Raw genomic sequence first — 15,567 nt, 5'->3', positions numbered from 1 at the left:
TAATATAGCATGGAGCAATCAAAAATTATAGATACATTGGAGACGTATCAAGCATCCCCAAGCTTAATTCTTGCTCGTCCTCGAGTAGGTAAATGATAAAAATAGAATTTTTTATGCGGAGTGCTACTTGGCATAATTTTAATGTAATTCTTCTTAATTGTGGTATGAATATTCAGATCCGAAAGGTTCAAGACAAAAGTTTAATATTGACATAAAAATAATAATTCTTCAAGCATACTAACAAAGCAATTATGTCTGCTCAAAAATAACATGGCTAAAGAAAGTTATCCCTACAAAATCATATAGTTTGGCTATGCTCTATCTTCACTAGAAAAAATATTTAAATCATGCACAACCCCGATGACAAGCCAAGCAATTGTTTCATACTTTTGACATTCTCAAAACTTTTTCAATCTTCACGCAATACATGAGCGTGAGCCATGGATATATCACTATAGGTGGAATAGAGTGGTGGTTGTGGAGAAGACAAAAAGGGAGAAGATGGTCTCATATCAACTAGGCGTATCAACGGGCTATGGAGATGCCCATCAATAGATATCAATGTGAGTGAGTAGGGATTGCCATGCAACAGATGCACTAGAGCTATAAGTATATGAAAGCTCAAAAAGAAACTAAGTGGGTGTGCATCCAACTTGCTTGCTCATGAAGACCTAGGGCATTTTGAGGAAGCCCATCATTGGAATATACAAGCCAAGTTCTATAATGAAAGATTCCCACTAGTATATGAAAGTGATAACATGAGATACTCTCTACTATGAAGATCATGGTGCTACGTTGAAGCACAAGTGTGGTAAAAGGATAGTAACATTGTCCCTTTCTCTCTTTTTCTCATTTTTTATTTGGGCCTTTTCTCTTTTTTATGGCCTCTTTTCTTTCTTTCTTTGTTTTACTTTTTTGGTTCGGAGTCTCATCCCGACTTGTGGGGGAATCATAGTCTCCATCATCCTTTCCTCACTGGGACAATGCTCCAATAATGATGACTGTCACACTTTTATTTTTCTTACAACTCAACAATTACAACTCGATACTTAGAACAAAATATGACTTTATATGAATGATGTCTACTACACAACCTTCTTCTTGTATACGTTGTTGGGCCTCCAAGTGCAGAGGTTTGTAGGACAGTAGCAAATTTCCCTCAAGTGGATGACCTAAGGTTTATCAATCCGTAGGAGGCGTAGGATGAAGATGGTCTCTCTCAAGCAACCCTGCAACCAAATAACAAAGAGTCTCTTGTGTCCCCAACACACCCAATACAATGGTAAATTGTATAGGTGCACTAGTTCGGCGAAGAGATGGTGATACAAGTGGTATATGGATGGTAGATAAAGGTTTTTGTAATCTGAAAATATAAAAACAGCAAGGTAACTAATGACAAAAGTGAGTGTAAACGGTATTGCAATGCTAGGAAACAAGGCCTAGGGTTCATACTTTCACTAGTGCAAGTCCTCTCAACAATAATAACATAATTGGATCATATAACTATCCCTCGACATGCAACAAAGAGTCACTCCAAAGTCACTAATAGAGGAGTACAAACGAAGAGATTATGGTAGGGTACGCAATTAGCTCAAAGTTATTCTTTCCAATCAATCCGTTGGGCTATTCCTATAAGTTTCACAAACAGCCCTAGAGTTCATACTAGAATAACACCTTAAGACACAAATCAACCAAAACCCTAATGTCACCTAGATATTCCAATGTCACCTCAAGTATCCGTGGGTATGATTATACGATATGCATCACACAATCTCAGATTCATCTATTCAACCAATACATAGAACCTCAAAGAGTGCCCCAAAGTTTCTACCAGAGAATCACGATGAAAACGTGTGCCAACCCCTATGCATAGGTTCATGGGCGGAACCCGCAAGTTGATCACCAAAACATACATCAAGTGAATCACGTGATATCCCATTGTCACCATAGATAAGAACGACAAGACATACATCAAGTGTTCTCAAATCTTTAAAGACTCAACCCGATAAGATAACTTCAAAGGGGAAACTCAATCCATTACAAGAGAGTAGAGGGGAGAAAACATCATGAGATCCTACTATAATAGCAAAGCTCGCGATACATCAAGATCGTGCCCCCTCAAGAACATGAGAGAGAGAGAGATCAAACACATACCTACTGGTACATACCCTCAGCCCCGAGGGAGAACTACTCCCTCCTCGTCATGGAGAGCACCGGGATGATGAAGATGGCCACCGGAGAGGGATTTCCCCCTCCGGCAGGGTGCCGAAACGGGTCTAGATTGGCTTTCGGTGGCTACGGAGGCTTCTGGCGGCGGTACTCCTGATCTATTGTGTTCTTTGATAGTTTTAGGGTATGTGGGTATATATGGGTGAAAAAGATACGCCAGGGGAGCCACGAGAGGCCCACGAGGGTGGAGGGCACTCCCTAGGGGGGTGGGCGCCCCCCTACCTCGTGGCCTCCTCGAAGCTTCCCTTACGTGCACTTCACGTCTTCTAGGCTTCTTTCCTTCCAAAAATGAGTTCCGTGAAGTTTCAAGTCAATTGGACTCCGTTTGATTTTCCTTTTATTCGAAACCCTAAAACAAGGTAAAAAAACAGAAACTGGCACTGGGCTCTGGGTTAATAGGTTAGTCCCAAAAATGATATAAAAGTGTATAATAAAGCCCATAAACATCGAAAACAGTAGATAATATAGCATGGAGCAATGAAAAACTATAGATATGTTGGAGACGTATCAGCATCCCCAAGCTTAATTCCTGCTCGTCCTCGAGTAGGTAAATGATAAAAACAGAATTTTTGATGTGGAGTGCTACTTGGCATAATTTCAATGTAATTCTTATTAATTGTGGCATGAATATTCAGATCCGAAAGATTCAAGACAAAAGTTCATATTGACATAAAAATGATAATACTTCAAGCATACTAACTAAGCAATTATGTCTTCTCAAAATAACATGGCCAAAGAAAGTTCATCCCTACAAAATCATATGGTTTAGTCATGTTTTATTTTCGTCACACAAGAATGCTCTCATCATGCACAATCCCGATGACAAGCCAACCAATTGTTTCATACTTTAGTAATCTCAAACCTATAAACTTTCACGCAATACATGAGCACGAGCCATGGATATAGCACTATGGGTGGAATAGAATAATGAGGGGGTTATGTGGAGAAGACAAAAAGGAGAAAGTCTCACATCAAAGAGGGTAATAAATGGGCTATGGAGATTCCCATCGATTGATGTTAATGCAAGGAGTAGGATTGCCATGCAACGGATGCACTAGAGCTATAAATGTAAGAAAGCTCAACAAAAGAAACTAGTGGGTATGCATCCAACTTGCTTGCTCACGAAGACCTAGGGAACTTGAGGAGGCCCATTGTTGGAACATACAAGCCAAGTTCTATAGTGAAAAATTCCCACTAGTATATGAAAGTGACAAAACAAGAGACTCTCTAATATGAAGATTAAGGTGCTACTTTGAAGCACAAGTGTGGCAAAGGATAGTAACATTGTCCCTTCTCTCTTTTTCTCTCATCATTTTTTCTTTTTTTGGGGCCTTCTCTTTTTTATGGCCTTTCTCTTTTTATGGCCTTTCTCCCCTTTTTTTATTCCTCACTTGGGACAATGCTCTAGAAAATGGTGATCATCACACTTCTATTTATTTACAACTCAATGATTACAACTCGATACTAGAACAAAAGATGACTCTATATGAATGACTCCGCCGGTGTACCGGGATATGCAATGGACCAAGAGTGACATGTATGATAGAATTATGAATAGTGGCTTTGCCACAAATACTATGTCAACTACATGATCATGCTAAGCAATATGACAATAATGAATGTGTCATGATGAACAGAATGATGGAAAGTTGCATGGCAATATATCTCGGAATGGCTATGGAAATGCCATAATAGGTAGGTATGGTGGTTGTTTTGAGGAAGATATAAGGAGGTTTATGTGTGATAGAGCGTATCATATGACGGGGTTTGGATGCACCGGCGAAGTTTTCACCAACTCTCAAGGTGAGAAAGGGCAATGCACGGTACTGAAGAGGCTAGCAATGATGGAAGGGTGAGAATGCGTATAATCCATGGACTCAACATTAGTCATAAAGAACTCACATACTTATTGCAAAAATATACAAGTAATCAAAAATCTCGGCACTACGCGCATGCTCCTAGGGGTAGATTGGTAGGAAAAGACCATCGCTCGTCCCCGACCGCCACTCATAAGGAAGACAATCAAATAATACCTCATGTTTCAAATTTGCTACATAACGTTTACCCTACGTGCATGCTACCGGACTTTCAAACTTCAACACAATTATCTCTCAAATTCACAACTACTCAACTAGCATGACTTTGATATTATTACCTCCATATCTCAAAACAATCATCAAGCATCAAACTTCTCTTAGTATTCAACACACTCATAAGAAAGTTTTACTAATCTTGAATACCTAGAATATTAAGATTTTAAGCAAATTACCATGCTATTAAGACTCTCAAAATAATCTAAGTGAAGCATGAGAGTTCATCTATTTCTTCAAAATAAAACTACCACCATGCTCTAAAAGATATAAGTGAAGTACTAGAGCAAACAACAAACTACTCCGAAAGATTTAAGTGAAGATCAATGAGTAGTCGAATAATTATGCAACTATGTGAAGACTCTCTAACATTTAATAATTTCAGATCTTGGTATTTTATTCAAACAGCAAGCAAAAAAATGATGCTCCAAGAAAAACACATATCATGTGGCGAATAAAAATATAGCTCCAAGTAAAGTTACCGATGAACGAAGACGAAAGAGGGGATGCCTTCCGGGGCATCCCCAAGCTTAGGCTCTTGGCTATCCTTTAATATTACCTTGGGGTTCCTTGGGCATCCCCAATCTTAGGCTCTTGCCACTCCTTATTCCATAGTCCATCGAATGCTTACCCAAAACTTGAAAACTTCACAACACAAAACTTAACAGAAAACTCATAAGCTCCATTAGTATAAGAAAATAAATCACCACTTCAAGGTACTGTAATGAACTCATTATTTATTTATATTGGTGTTAAACCTACTGTATTCAAACTTATCTATGGTTTATAAACTCTTTTACTAGCCATAGATTGATCAAAATAAGTAAACAACACATGAAAAATAGAATCTGTCAAAAACAGAACAGTCTGTAGTAATCTGGATCAAACGTATACTTATGAAACTCATAAAATTCTAAAATAAATTTCGGGACCTGAGGAATTTATCTATTAATCATCTGAAAAACGAATTAACTAAATATCGCTCTCCAAATAAAAATGGCAGCAATTCTCGTGAGCGCTAAAGTTTCTGTTTTTTACAGCAAGATCAACAAGACTTTCCCCAAGTCTTCCCAACGGTTCTACTTGGCACAAACACTAATTAAAAGCATAAAACCACATCTAAACAGAGTTTAGATGAATTATTTATTACTAAATAGGAAAAAAAAGCAAGGAACAAAAATAAAGTTGGGTTGCCTCCCAACAAGCGCTATCGTTTAACGACCCTAGCTAGGCATGATGATTTCAACGATGCTCACATAAAAGATAAGAATTGAAACATAAAGAGAGCATCATGAAGAATATGGCTAACACATTTAAGTCTAACATACTTCCTATGAATAGGGATTTTGTGAGCAAACAACTTGTGGGAACAAGAATCAACTTGCATAGGAAGATAAAACAAGCATAACTTCAAAACTTTAAGCACATAGAGAGGAAACTTAATATTATTGCAATTACTACAAGCATAAATTCCTCCCTCATAATAATTTTCAGTAGCATCATGAATGAATTCAACAATATAACCAGTACCTAAAGCATTCTTTTCATGATCTACAAGCATAGAAAATTTATTACTCTCCACATAAGCAAAATTCTTCTCATTCGGAATAGTGGGAGTATCATAGGAAACTCGAATACTATAAATTGTTTCCCCATTAGAAGAGTAATGTTCAGAGAAGGTGTAATCATAATCATGATAAGTTTTATAAATATAATCACTACTTTTTATAGCATAATTATCATCACAATAATCATCATAAGTAGGAGGCATGTTATCATCATTATAAACTTGCATATCAAAACTTGGGAGACTAAAAATATCATCTTCATTAATCATAGCTTCCCCAAGCTTGGGCCTTTTCATATCATAAGAATAATCACTCTCATCATTAATAGTATGGATAGCACCAATAGTATAGCAATTATCATATTCTTCCAAGCAAGTGCCAAAATAATTTTCAAGATCATAAGAAGTATCATTATCTTCCACAATTATATTTTCATGAGGCACAATAGTAATAGGAACACCATTATTTGGGAGGGGTGCCTTTTTACCTATCTTCCTTTTCCTTTTCTTCTGCTTCACCACATCATGTGTGGGTTCAATCCTCTTTTTGGAGCTCCTTATTAATGAGATTGGTTGAATAGGAGGCTCCTCCTCGTTACCTGATTCATCATAAGAAATAATAGGAGGATATTGGGAAGTCTCTTCCCTTTCATTAGTATTCTCTTCATCTTCTATTTGTTTTCTTTTCTTTATGTAGTTGGCAATATAAGGATTTTCAATACAATTCACCGCACAATACATATAAATTTCCTCTAGATCAAAATGAAGAACTCTATCAAGGGAAAATTTTGGAATATCCTTAGTTATACGTTTCATTTCTTCATAACCCAAGAGCAAACTAAGTTCATTATGATGTGCAAGGGAAATCAAGTCATCACATTTTTTGGACACGATACGATCATGAAACAATTTGCATTGGGTATTGAAATGATCATGCTCACTGCAAAGTTCACAAGTACGGCTAAGAAAATATAAATTTTCAGCACAATCATCTAGCCTTTCTTGCAACCATTTAGTTTCTAAATGCTTATGCCTCTTGCAATATCTATCTTCCCTATTTGGTGTGTTCATACAAACCCAATGTACTCCACAAAAATTGACATGTTTATAGGAGACATTTTCATCATAACTAGTGCAATCATCATTAGTACCACGGATATTCAAGGAGTTCATACTAACAACATTGCAATCATGCTCATTATTCAAAGATTTGGTGCCAAACATTTTATAGATTTCTTCTTCTAGCACTTGAGCACAATTATCCTTTCGATCATACTCACGAAAGATATTAAAAAGGTGAAGCGTATGAGACAAACTCAATTCCATTTTTATAGCTTTTTTTATAAACTAAACTAATGATAAAACAAGAAACTAAAAGACTCGGTTGCAAAATCTAAAGATATACCTTCAAGCGCTAACCTCCCCGGCAACGGCGCCAGAAAAGAGCTTGATGTCTACTACACAACCTTCTTCTTGTAAACGTTGTTGGGCCTCCAAGTGCAGAGGTTTGTAGGACAGTAGCAAATTTCCCTCAAGTGGATGACTTAAGGTTTATCAATCCAGAGGAGGCGTAGGATGAGGATGGTTTCTCAAGCAACCCTGCAACCAAATAACAAAGAGTATCTTGTATCCCGAACACACCCAATACAATGATAAATTGTATAGGTGCACTAGTTCGGCGAAGAGATGGTGATACAAGTGGTATATGGATTGTAGATAAAGGTTTTTGTAATCTGAAAATATAAAAAACAGCAAGGTAACTAATGATAAAAGAGAGCGTAAACGGTATTGTAATGCTAGGAAACAAGGCCTAGGGTTCATACTTTCACAAGTGCAAGTCCTCTCAACAATAATAACATAATTGGATCATATAATTATCCCTCAACATGCAACAAAGAGTCACTCCAAAGTCACTAATAGCGGAGAACAAACGAAGAGATTATGGTAGGGTACGAAACCACCTCAAAGTTATTCTTTCCAATCAATCCGTTGGGCTATTCCTATAAGTGTCACAGACAGCCCTAGAGTTCGTACTAGAATAACACCTTAAGACACAAATCAACCAAAACCCTAATGTCACCTAGATACTCCAATGTCACCTCAAATATCCGTGGGTATGATTATGTGATATGCATCACACAATCTCAGATTCATCTATTCAACCAACACATAGAACCTCAAAGAGTGCCCCAAAGTTTCTAACGGAGAATCACAACGAAAACGTGTGCCAACCCCTATGCATAGATTCATGGGAGGAACCCGCAAGTTGATCACCAAAACATACATCAAGTGAATCACGTGATATCCCATTGTCACCACACATACGCACGACAAGACATACATCAAGTGTTCTCAAATCTTTAAAGACTCAATCCGATAAGATAACTTCAAAGGGGAAACTCAATCCATTAAAAGAGAGTAGAAGGGGGAGAAAACATCATAAGATCCAACTATAATAGCAAAGCTCGCGATACATCAAGATCGTGCCACCTCAAGAACACGAGAGAGAGAGAGAGAGAGAGAGAGAGAGAGAGAGATCAAACACATAGCTACTGGTACATACCCTCAGCCCCGAGGGAGAACTAATCCCTCCTCATCATGGAGAGCACCGGGATGATGAAGATGGCCACCGGAGAGGGATTTCCCCCTCCGACAGGGTGCCGGAACCTGTCTAGATTGGCTTTCGGTGGCTACGGAGGCTTCTAGCGGCGGAACTCCCGATCTATTTTGCTCTTTGATAGTTTTAGGGTACGTGGGTATATATGGGTGAAAAAGATACGTCAGGGGAGCCACAAGAGGCCCACGAGGGTGGAGGGCGCGCCCCCCTACCTCGTGGCCTCCTCGAAGCTTCCCTTACGTGCACTTCAAGTCTTCTGGGCTTCTTTCCTTCCAAAAATGAGTTCCGTGAAGTTTCAGGTCAATTGGACTCCGTTTGATTTTCCTTTTCTTTGAAACCCTAAATCAAGGTAAAAACAGAAACTGGCACTGGGCTCTGGGTTAATAGGTTAGTCCCAAAAATGATATAAAAGTGTATAATAAAGCCCATAAACATCCAAAACAGTAGATAATATAGCATGGAGCAATCATAAATTATAGATATGTTGGAGACGTATCAATGGAGCATCCAAGACTTTAAGCAAATTACCATGCTATTTAAGACTCTCAAAATAATCTAAGTGAAGCATGAGAGATCAGTAGTTTCTATAAAACAAATCCACCACCGTGCTCTAAAAGATATAAGTGAAGTACTAGAGCAAAATTATATAACTCAAAAGATATAAGCGAAGCACATAGAGTATTCGAACAAATTCTAAATCATATATGGCTCTCTCAAAAGGTGTGTACAGCAAGGATGATTGTGGTAAACTAACAAACAAAGACTCAAATCATACAAGACGCTCAAAGCAAAACACATATCATGTGGCGATTAAAAATATAGCTCCAAGTAAAGTTACCGATAGAAGTAGACGAAAGAGGGGATGCCTTCCAGGGCATCCTCAAGCTTTGGCTTTTTGGTGTCCTTATATTATCTTGGGGGTGCCATGGGCATCCCAAAGCTTAGGCTCTTGCCACTCCTTGTTCCATAATCCATCAAATCTTTAGCCAAAACTTGAAACTTCACAACACAAAACTTAAAGTAGAAAATCTCATGAGCTCCGTTAGCGAAAGAAAATAAAAGACCACTTCAAGGTACTATAATGAACTCATTCTTTATTTATATTGGTGTTATACCTAATATATTACAACTTCTATATGGTTTATAAACTATTTTACTAGCCATAGATTCATCAAAATAAGCAAACAACACACGAAAAACAGAATCTGTCAAAAACAGAATAGTCTGTAGTAATCTGTAGCTAGCGCAAGATGTGGAACCCCAAAAATTCTAAAATAAATTGCCGAATGTGAGGAATTTATCTATTAATCATCTGCAAAAAAATTTAACTAAATAACACTTTCCAAATAAAAATGACAGCAGTTCTTGCAAGTTCAACAAGACTTTCCCCAAGTCTTCCAACGGTTCTACTTGGCACAAACACTAATTAAACACAAAAAACATAACCAAAACAGAGGCTAGATAAATTATTTATTACTAAACAGGAGAAAAAATCAAGGAATAAAAATAAAATTGGGTTGCCTCCCAACAAGCGCTGTCGTTTAACGCCCCTAGCTAGGCATAACAAGCAAGAATAGATCTAGGTATTGCCATCTTTGGTAGGCAATCCTTCGATGAGGCATCTACCATCTTTAGGAATTTCTTTTTTTTATTAATTATCAAACTTTTAGGCACAAGATCGAAAAATTCATTTGTAGCAAATGGTTCCTTCATGATAGCAAAAAGATTGGGATGAATACTTATAGATTTGATATCCGCATCCTTACTAGAGGATTCACCCTTATTTTTAGGAACGTACATAAGCTTGGCAACTTTAGTGGAAGGACTTGGAGTATTCTTTACGGAAGAAAAAGCGGTTCCCAAGTTGGTAATAGTATTCTCATGTTTATCGATCCTAACGGAATCGTGATTTATTTTCTCATTAACCATGGGTTCCTTTTCTTTAATATCTTTTAAAGTAAATCCTAATTTAGATCCATATTGAGAGATTCGGCTGTGGATGTTTTTATCCAAATTTTCAATTAATTCTACAGTAGCAACCTTACTTTCAATAATTTCAAGCCTTTGCATTACATGCTCCAAAGTTAATATAGTTCCATTAACCAAGAGAGGGGGTGAGCCAAATAAATCTAACATAGAATTATAAGAATCAAAAGTATGTCTACCCAAAATGTTCCCTCCGGTAATAGTATCAAGAACATAACAGTGCCAAGGAGTAATGCCTACATAAAAATTTCGAAGGAGAACGGAAGTAGATTGCTTCCTAGTAGATCTATTTTGAGCATTGCAAATTCTATACCAAGCATATTTTAGATTTTATTCCTCCCTTTGCTTAAAATTTAGAATTTCATTCTCGGGAGACAACGGAGAAGATAAGGGACTAGCCATAATGACAAGCAAACAAACTAAGACACAAGCAAACAAAAAGCAAGCGGGCAAAAAGAGGCAAATAGAGAGGGAGGATAGAGAGAGAGGGCGAATAAAACGGCAAGGGTGAAGTGGGGGAGAGGAAAACGAGAGGCAAATGGCAAATAATGTAATGCGGGAGCTAAGGGTATGTGATGGGTACTTGGTATGTTGACTTTTGCGTAAACCTCCCCGGCAACGGCGCTAGAAATCCTTCTTGCTACCTCTTAAGCACTGTGTTGGTTTTCCCCGAAGAGGAAGGGCTGATGCAGCAAAGTATCGTAAGTATTTCCCTCAGTTTTTGAGAACCAAGGTATCAATCGAGTAGGAGGCTACGCGCGAGTCCCTCACATCTGCACAAAACAAATAAATCCTCGCAACCAACGCAAATAGGGGTTGTCAATCCCTATAGGGCCACTTACGAGAGTGAGATCTGATAGATATGATAAGATAATATTTTTGGTATTTTTATGATAAAATATGCAAAGTAAAATAAAGGCAAAGTAAAAAAGCAAAGGAAATAACTAAGTAGTAGGAGATCAATATGATAAAGAAAGACCCAGGGGCCATAGGTTTCACTAGGGGCTTCTCTCGAGAGCATAAGTATTCTACGATGGGTGAACAAATTATTGTTGAGAAATTGACAGAATTTAGCATAGTTATGAGAATATCTAGGTATGATCATGTATATAGGCATCACGTCCGAGACAAGTAGACCAACTCCTGCCTGCATCTACTACTATTACTCCACTCATCGACCACTATCCAGCATGCATCTAGAGTATTAAGTTAAAAACAGAGTAACTCCTTAAGCAAGATGACATGATGTAGAGGGATAGACTCATGCAATATGAAGAAAACCCCATCTTGTTATCCTCGATGGCAACAATACAATATGTGCCTTGCTGCCCTTACTGTCACCGGGAAAGGACACCGCAAGATTGAACCCAAAGCTAAGCACTTCTCCCATTGCAAGAAAGATCAATCTAGTAGGCCAAACCAAACTGATAATTCGAAGAGACTTGCAAAGATAACCAATCATACATAAAAGAATTCAGAGAAGATTCAAATATTATTCATAGATAGTTGATCATAAACTAACAATTCATCGGTCTCAACAAACACACCCCAAAAAGAAGATTACATCGAATGGTTCTCCACAAGAGAGGGGGAGAAGATTGTATTGAGATCCAAAAAGAGAGAAGAAGCCATCTAGCTACTAACTATGGACCCGTAGGTCTGAGGTAAAATACTCACACTTCATCGGAGGGGCTATGGTGTTGATGTAGAAGCCCTCCGTGATCGATGCCAACTCCGACGGAGCTCCGGAATAGGCCCCAAGATGGGATCTCGTGGATACAGAAAGTTACGGCGGTGGAATTAGGGTTTTGGCTCCGTATCTGATCGTTTGGGGGTACGTAGGTATATATAGGAGGAAGGTGTACGTCGGTGGAGCAACAGGGGGCCCATGAGGGTGGAGGGCGCGCCTAGGGTAGGAAGGCGTGCCCCCCTACCTCGTGGCCTCCTGTTTCTTTTCTTGACGTAGGGTCCAAGTCTCTCTGGTCTTATTCGTTGAGAAAATCACGTTCTCGAAGGTTTCATTCCGTTTGGACTCCATTTGATATTCCTTTTCTTTGAAACCCTAAAATAGGCAAAAAACATCAATTCTGGGTTGGGCCTCCGGTTAATAGGTTAGTCCCAAAAATAATATAAAAGTGGATAATAAAGCCCAGTAATGTCCAAAACAGTAGATAATATAGCATGGAGCAATCAAAAATTATAGATACGTTGGAGACGTATCAAGCTCTAGGTAGAGAACTACTCATAACCGGGGAGCGGCAACCAAGGCTGCGGAAAAAAAGAGGGCTCGCCGCCACACAGAAACCTCGAAAGATCTCTCACGAGCAGGTGATGGCTCCCAGGAGCGCCCTAGCCGTGGAGGCGAACATGCTGAGCTGGCGGTGCTGGAGTCGTTATCCATCAACGACATGCCCGATTAGCTCAATAAGCAGAAGGAGTTCATCCACGGCTTGGTGGAGCTGCTGAAGGAGAGCCTCGATGACATGCCCGCTGAGCTCAATGAGTAGGGGGAGTTGACCGCCGACTTGGTGATGCTACTGAAGAAGAGCATTGCCTCAGAGAAGAAGGCGACTGGTGAAATCCTGCAACTTCAGGAGGACAAGGCGAAGCTCTGCCACGAGCTCGACCTGCTGAAGGAGGAGAACGCCGGCTAGAAGAAGCTGCATGAGAATAGTAGTTCCTCGATGAAGATGCTGCAGGCCCTCGTCATGGAACAAAAGGAGGAGTTGGCGAAGCTCCGCATCGATCACCCGGCTGCTGTCAAGGTACGTAATGTGGCCGTGGAACAAATGAAGAAGGCTCGCATCGAGAAATCCCGCGTCATGGACACAATGAAGAAGATGGCGGAGGAGACGTGCAAGGATATGGAGGTCATGGAGGCGATGAAGAAGTAGTTACGACTCCGCAGCCAGCAACCCTTCATGTAGTAAGAGCAGCGCCCCAGACTTGTGTGTGCGTCTTCCTTTTTTGGGGTGATAATCTTCCTTCTTCTTTTGCTCTTGTGTTTCTTCTTTTGCTTTGGGTGTTTCGCCGCACATGTCACCTTCTCTGCAAGGCATGAATAGAACAATGCTAAAAATGAGATTACTAGCAAATTAGATCATTCTTTATTGCCAATAGAACAATGCCTCTTGCTAGTAATATATAGTAAGAGTAGAGAGTAGAAATATGGCATTGGGCTGCCGTGTTTCGTGCTCCTCCATCGTAATCCAGTGGAAAACTTGAGTATAACGCACAGTTCTTTGCTCCTCCTCAGGTCGTCAACACATTTGTACGAGCAGTCAAATCACAAGGCCCCGCCTTCCAGCAGTAATGAGCCGTCAAATCACAAAGGCCTCGCCTCTCTTGAAACCGACCTAGCTAGACTGCCCCGCCCTCTAGCCTTTTAAAAACGTATACTTTTGTACAGTAGTAGGATCGATGGATTGCGCCATGGAGCAAAAGTAACAAGATGAAATTAAAGAAAAAAGGTAGTACATATAGAGAGCGCTCGTCGCCAAATTATGCATACAGTACTATTAAAAAAGCTAGTACGTGCTTAAATGGGGTGCTAAATTATATTAAAGAAATTAGCATACCTATTTAATTCTTGGGTTCTTATTATTTATGCCACTAGTTTGTGTATCACTACTTAGTTTTGCCATTAGGAGTTACAACTACTCAAAAATTCCATCGATCCGTGAGATGCCTGCTCAAAATACAATTAGATATCTCAAAAATGCCGTCGTTAAGTTAGATGTTTGCTCAAAAATACCATTAGATATTGTGATTTTCACGTCAAACCCGTTGACCATGTTACATGACAAAAATAAGTCGATTCTCGGAATGATAAGTGTAGCCCCGCTTGTCAGGAGTAACCAAGCGAACAATTTCACAGGAAAATAAGAACGCGATTGGGATCAAGTAGGCCCCACACTTTATTTTACTGTAGTGAGGTAGAGGGAGAGCTGGCATGTTGGTCCATCGGTATTTATGTCAATATAACATGGCAAAAGAGATTTGAGTCACAATAATGGTGTCCAGCACAACACACCCGTCAAATAAAGCTAAGCACCCTGAAATTCTTTGACAAAACTAAGCCCCCCTGAAATTCTTTGACAACTAAACTGCTGGCTATATGATGTTGGCCATATATATTGTACATATATAATGTGAAGAAATGAGTGGTAGTCATAGTACTATCCCAACTAAAAGATGAACTGTAAGAAATACTAGTATGTATGTACTGAAGAGTTAAAGTAACGAGAAGAAACATAACATAGTTCTGCTGGGGGCTCAACACAACACACCCCTCAAATAAAACTAAGCACACCAGAAATTAAACTAAGCAACTAATCTGGTAGACACTACATTAGAACCACCATGAGCAACGACACTGCCACCTTACTCAGAGTCCTCGTCCACGTCCTCGACTTCGTCCTTGTCCCTCTTCCTCGTGGGCGATACTTCTTTGCTTGAACCGCACACTTGGCTCTTACTCTTCATGCAACCCTTGTAGATATTGAAACAAAGGTAGCCATCCATGCAGCGTAGTGGATGTGATCTATATCTAGTACATTCCACTGCCATGCATGATGAAACATGTGCGGAGGTATCTTCAGTTTACCATACGAAGGATGAACCATGGCTCCTGCCAGGGTCAGCATTGAAGGCTGATCACGGGAGGGCACTAGCCCTTCCTTCTGGAGGTCGAAGAGGTTGCCTACAACAAGGCCTATTCGACCCAGGATTTCCTTGTCGTTCCTAAGGTCTACAGTAACAAATTTGACTCGGCCGCCCTTGAGGAACTTCTTAAATTCCTCGCACTCAACGTTGGCATGGCATATGTGGTAGACCAAGCGTAAGTCATGCATGCAAACCTGGATCACGCCGGGCTTCTTCTTCTCTGCCTCCTTTAGATTCTTCTCGCGTCCTAGGACTGTGGTGTACCCAACATCTAGCCCAGTGACCCACTCATCATTTGAGTTTTCGAACATGCGTTTGAAGCGAGCAAGGCATTCTTTCACCGTTGTGGAAGAATAGGTGTAGATGATGTCGAATTCATCGCCGGTGATGGTTCTAAGCTTGTACTCACCGCC

This window comes from Triticum dicoccoides, chromosome 5A (genome assembly GCF_002162155.2).
Source record: "Triticum dicoccoides isolate Atlit2015 ecotype Zavitan chromosome 5A, WEW_v2.0, whole genome shotgun sequence".
Classification (NCBI taxonomy): Eukaryota; Viridiplantae; Streptophyta; class Magnoliopsida; order Poales; family Poaceae; genus Triticum; species Triticum dicoccoides.
This window is presented reverse-complemented; position numbering follows the sequence as displayed.